Source organism: Bufo gargarizans, chromosome 7, assembly GCF_014858855.1.
Source record: "Bufo gargarizans isolate SCDJY-AF-19 chromosome 7, ASM1485885v1, whole genome shotgun sequence".
Taxonomy (NCBI): Eukaryota; Metazoa; Chordata; class Amphibia; order Anura; family Bufonidae; genus Bufo; species Bufo gargarizans.
In genome coordinates this window covers 126784213-126790212 of record NC_058086.1, presented here as the reverse complement: position 1 = coordinate 126790212, position 6000 = coordinate 126784213, and the positions used below count along the sequence as shown (strand labels likewise).

The 6000-nt window shown below is 43.2% G+C and overlaps 1 protein-coding gene across 1 annotated transcript in view; it reads left to right on the top strand.

Annotated features, from left to right (window-relative positions):
- Positions 1–6000, top strand: part of LOC122943121 (complement factor H-related protein 5-like) — a 379577-nt gene that overhangs the window by 202648 nt on the left and 170929 nt on the right. The window lies entirely within an intron of this gene.

Here is a 6000-nt window from a genome sequence, read left to right as displayed (position 1 = left end):
TCAGGGAAGGGAAAACACCACTAAAAAGGGAAGTGCACACAATACATAAAACACAGTGTACACCATACACACACACCTAACATAAAGGAAGTCAGGTGAGACCGCATGCCAAAGCAGCAAGCTGCCTAGCACCGCTCAGGCTGCTATGCTGACAATTACAGAACACAACTAGTTGCCCGCGGCAACCACAAGTGAGGCCACACACAGCGACCCTCACCTGTGGTTGCACACAGAAACTAAACCGCAGGCAACCGCATGTGGTAAGGAGTCACAGACATAGCCATGGCCGTGACAGTGGGTGGCTGGGTATTTGCGCTTTCGTTCAAAGGCCTGGGGTATAGACATCTGTACGCTGCGCTGGGACACAGAAGTGGATGTGCTAGCTTATGGTGCTTGTGAAGGTCCAGGTGCATGGCGGGAGGCATCCGGGCCTGTGTCTTGGACAGGGGATTGGCCAGCATGTAACACAGGGGAAGAGAAGGCAGTGGTGTGACTCGCAGACACTGATTGTGAACCCAGGTGTTCGGCCCACCTATTAGGGTGCTTTGATGCCATATGGTGGATCATGCTGTTGGTGGTGAGGTCGCTAGTGTTCACTCCCCTGCTCATTTTGGTACGGCACAGGTTGAATATGACAATTCTTTCATCGTCTGCACTTTCCTCAAAAAAGCGCCAGACTGTGGAACGCATGCCCCTGTTTGGTGTGGCCCGCCGTCTTTCTTTTGTCACCCCACTGCCTCTTCCAGCCTGTTTCGGTGCTGCGTATCCCTCCCCCTCTGTACTGCTGTTCTTGCTCTGCTTCCCACCTTCCCAGGTTGGGTCAGTGACTTCATCGTCCACTACCTCCTCTTTCACTCCTTACTCTGGTTATCCTTCTGACTTGTTGACCTAACAGCAACCTCAGTTATTGACAACTGTGTCTCATCCTCATCATGAACCTCTTGAGACACAAATTGAAGTTGACTTATTGGCAACTTTGCCTCATCATCATCATCCAGCTCGTGAAACTAATTGCCTTTCCCTACCGTCATCTTCTTGTGACTGTGGATGCTCAAGAGTTTGGGAATCAGGGCACAATATCTCCTCATATCCCTCTTCAAGCGGGCTTGTCGATAGGCCCAAATCAAGGAACGGCGATGAAAAGAGCTCCTCGGAATATCCGACTGTGGGATAACTTGTTTGCCAACACACTCCATGGTGGGAGGAAGGTGTATCACGGTGAGGATTGTGTTGACAAGACTCTTGGCTACTGAGACTAGACTTTGCGGAAGACAGGGTGGTGCTTAATCGACTGGAAGCATTATCTGCTGCAATCCAACCCGACCACCTGGTCGAACTGGTCTGACTTCGGAGGTGGAGTCCTGCATCGACCTGCAAACTGGGACATGAAGCTAGGTATTGTGGATGAGTGTGTTTCTTGTGCTCTGGCAGCAGCACCTTTGCGTGCACCATCAGCAGCACGGCCACTTCCCCGTCCCTTACTGCTCACCTTGCGCATATTAAATGGTATATATGCTTGCAAGTATGTCACAGGTAAAGTAGCGCAGGTTTGTAAGTGTATTGTGCAATAAAGTACACTGAATTTCACAGATAATTTTAGGATGTGCAAACATTAGACAGGAGGTATAGCGCAAGTAATGTCGCTGTCACCAGCAGCTAATAAAAAATTACACTGAATTAATGTCACTGATATTTAGGATGTGCAAACGTTTCGGCCAGCCAATCACTGTAATTCCAGTAGCTAATATGGCTACAGCATTACAGTGAGTGCCAGTACCTCCGCACACGTGCTTGGAGGAGACTCGAGCATCGCACTCGAGCATACGCGGTGTTCAGCCGAACACCGCGATTTGCCGAGCATCGCAATGCTCAAGTAAAATTAGTGTTCGGCAGAGCATGCTCGCCCAACACCATCAATAACCTTTCTATGCTGTTTTGTTATGTAAACTCATTTACATAAACATGGCCATATGGGAAAGACATGCTAAATAGCAGTATCAGCTGAAACACAATTTCCATGTCTTTCCCATATGCCCATGTTAGGACAATTAGAAAACTGAAATTTTTTATTGCAGTCCTCCTAAGCAGTGAGAGAAGAGTTAGCTGGCATCCCCCCCAAAAAAAAAATTTAATTTTTTTGTCACCCTAAAGATAATGATCTAGGTCCCCCAAGCCATACAACAAAAATCAAGCGACTTTGAGTCTTACTGGCTCTCGGTCAAATGAGAACTGGTCTTGAATGTCTCATTGCACACAATTCTGCCACTGCCACTGACTGTTCCTGTTTTTATAGATAGGTTGTTGGCATACAGCCTTTGTGTGATTGTCTGTTACAGGTAATGATTTATTAATAAAATAATATAGCATCTATAAAAATAAATTATTAATGATAGGTAAAATAATAACTAAAAAAGGTAAGGGTGATAGATAGCATAATAAGGATAAAGAGAAGCTATAAACAATAAGTGCAAAAAGATTATAGGTTTATCTAGTGATAAAAAAAATCTAGAATATTCGGGATTACGAAGATATAACACTATATTCTAGATCTTCGCGAATTCTCAAAGTGCCGATATTCGCGCTCAGCACTAGTACAGAATTATGCCAACGTAAAGTAGACACGTGGTGAATATTTTCTGAACTATTTTGTGAGGTATCACTATGTGTCTTGAAAGCAGAGAAATTAAATGATTTAAAAATTTTGAAAATTGCTAAGGTTTCCAAATTGTCTTGAAATGTATAAATATATAATATATCAACCCAATATTGTCATTAATGAGAAGTATGATGTGTCAAAAAAAACATTTTGCAAATTGTCTGGGGTTAAAAAGATACTTAAAAACTGTGAAAATAAGTATAATTTAATTTGCCTTTAGGCCTCATGAGCTTATGTGAGACAAAAACAATGGTGAAATATGAAGTTTCCTGATCCGTGAATCAGCAAAATTGAAGGTGTCATCTCATCTTTAAATCTTAAAGGGGTTATCCGATACCACAAACTGCCCCCTCATGTGCCGTGCCCCTCACAGGGAATATACTTACCCCGCTCCTTGCGCTGCTCCTGGTCCCCACATCGCCGCTGCTGCTTCTCCCCATGCGGGGGGGGGGGGGGGGGAGCAGCCAATGGCAGGCGGGGACTGGCACATGGGAGGGCAGTTTATGGTATTGGATAACCCCCTTAAAGGGAACCTGTCATCAACTTTAAGCTGACCGTACTGAGGGCAGTATAAAGTAGTGACAGAAATGCTGATTTCAGAGGTGTGTCACACATGAGCTAAAAGTAAGTGGTCGCCGAGAACCAGAACCAGCATCATAATCATTGCAGCACAGGCCTTGAAAATAGTTAAATCTATCTGAGAAAAGTCATGGTTATACATAATCTCCTGCACTCTCACCCATCTGCTGATGGTTGGCAGTTCTCTCCTAGAGAGAAAGGGAGAAACCTAGGTAGAAGACTGTTAATCATCAGCGGATGGGTGGGAGTGCAGGAGAGTATGAATAACCAGGACTCTTCTCAAGTAGATTTGACTTTTTTTAAGGCCGTGCTGCAATGATTATGATGCTGGTTCTCGGCAACCACTTACTTTTAGCTGCTGTGTGACACACCGCTGAAATCAGCATTTCTGTCACTACTTTATACTGCCCTCAGTACGGTCAGCATAAAATTGATGACAGGTTCCCTTTAACGTGAGCAAATGCCTAGCTAATGTCACCATATGTTTTCCAGTCTGAGCTACTGTATGTTATACGCTCCTTGTATTCAATAGCCTCTCTGAATAACAATGGTGAACACATCACTAGGCTGCTTTGATTTCATGATAAGTGGAGACATCTTCATGTCAGAAGTCCTTTAAAATCATGTATGTGTTAAATAAAAAGGTACACTCCCAAAAAGGTACACATAAAAACGGTACACTCCCAAAAATGTTTTACTTGTGACATTGCAATGTGTGCAGATTTTCCCAATTTTCACTCTTAACATTCACCAAGAACACCTGTTAAAAGGCATACAATTATCTAAAATCAGAAAGCCAGATTCATACACATAGGGGGACAGTTATTAAGGCAATTTACATGCCGGTCTTGGTCCCTCTGAGCTAACAGTGGATGCGCCAAAGTTATTTGGAGGCGCAGGCCTCTACGTAACTTTAGAGCTACTTCCAGCAGGCCATGTGACATAATAAAATATAAACCATCTCTCTTGCTGGCATAGATTTACGTCATTTTCAATGCCACAAACTGACGTGGACAATGATAAATGAGATGTGCCCATCCCATCCTATTCCCGCCCATGCCATGCCCCCTTTTCACAGCACTCTAGAAAAGTGACATGAGCAGCAAAAAGTCCGATTTTGCAGCAACAAACATTGTGACAAAATCTGCAACACTAATACACGTAAAAGCGTTGTATAATTCATAATAAATGTGCCCATAGTCTAGTCTAGTTTTCAGCAGGACAAGCTGAAATAAGCCATTCAGGCAAAACGTATGGAGAATTTTTGTTGAGGATCATTATTTCCTTTGGATGGACACTGAACCTAAGGAATATATGGTTATTAAGAAAGACTTTACCTCCTTTATTAATGGTATGGACAGAGTCTGACTTTGCTTAACCGCTTTAAGTCCGCCCATAGGATATAAACGTCCTATGGGTGGACCTCTATTTCTGAAAGCACGTTTTAAAACGTCCTTTCAGAAATAGCAGCTGCACGCTAATCGTGCAGCTGCTGATCGGGTTGCCCGCTGTCAGTGACAGCAGGGCAACCCAGAGATAAGGCAGGGACAGTTCCCAGGTGTCCCTGCCTTCTAGATCGCTGCAGACACAGCGCTCACCGAGCGCTGTGTCTGCAGAGCAGGAAGCGCTGTGCGCTTCCTGTTCCGGCCCGGCGGTCATGTGACCGCCGGGACCGGAGCGTGCAGGAGCTGTGTGAGGTCTCTCACAGACCTCGATCAGCCCTGCTCTGAGGCTATACAGCGCCGAATCACGCTGTCCAGCCTCTCTGGGGGTGCATTTCCACTGTAACTGGGGCTACTATGTCAGCCCCAGTTACAGGAGAAATCAACAGTGAAAAAAAAAAAGAAAAAGTGAAGCAAATGTCCCCCAGAGGTCTTGTATGACCTTATGGGGGACGAAAAGTGTAAAATAAATAAAAAAAAGTTTCACATGTAAAAAAAAAAGGTCCCCAAGTAAGGAATAAAAAAGAAAAAAAAAAAATAGAAAAAAGAAAATAGACATATTTGGTATTGCCACGTCCGTAAAAACCAGCTCTATAAAAATATCACATGAGCTAACCCCTCGGGTGAACACCCTAAAAAAAAAAAAAAAAAAAAAAAATGTGTCAAAACAAGCTATTTTTGTCACCTTGCATCACAAAAGGTGCAACACCAAGTGATCAAAAATGCGTATGTCCCACAAAATGGTACCAATAAAACCGTCACCTCATCCCGCAAAAAATGAGCCCCTACATAAGAAAATCTCTCAAAAAATAAAAAAAACTATAGCAGAACATGGACACATTAAAACATAATTTTTTGGTTTCAAAAATGCTATTATTGTGTAAAACTTTAATAAATGAGAAAAAGTATACATATTAGGTATCGCCACGTCCGTAACAATCTGCTCTATAAAAATGTCACTTGACTGAACCCCTCAGGTGAACGCTGTAAAAATAAATAAATAGAAACTGTGCTAAAACAACCAATTTTTTGGTCACCTTGCCCCATAAAGTGTTATAATGAATGATCAAAAAATCATATGTACCCAAAAATAGTACTAATAAAACTGGCACCTTATCCCCTAATTTCCAAAATGGGGTCACTTCTAGGGAGTTTCTACTGTAAGGGTGCATCAGGGGGCTTCAAATGGGACATGGCATCTAAAAACCATGTGGAGTTCCTTTTCTTCTGCGCCCTGCCGTGTGCCCATACAGCAGTTTACGACCACATGTGGGGTGTTTCTGTAAACCGCAAAATCTGGGTAATAAATATTGAGTTTTGTTT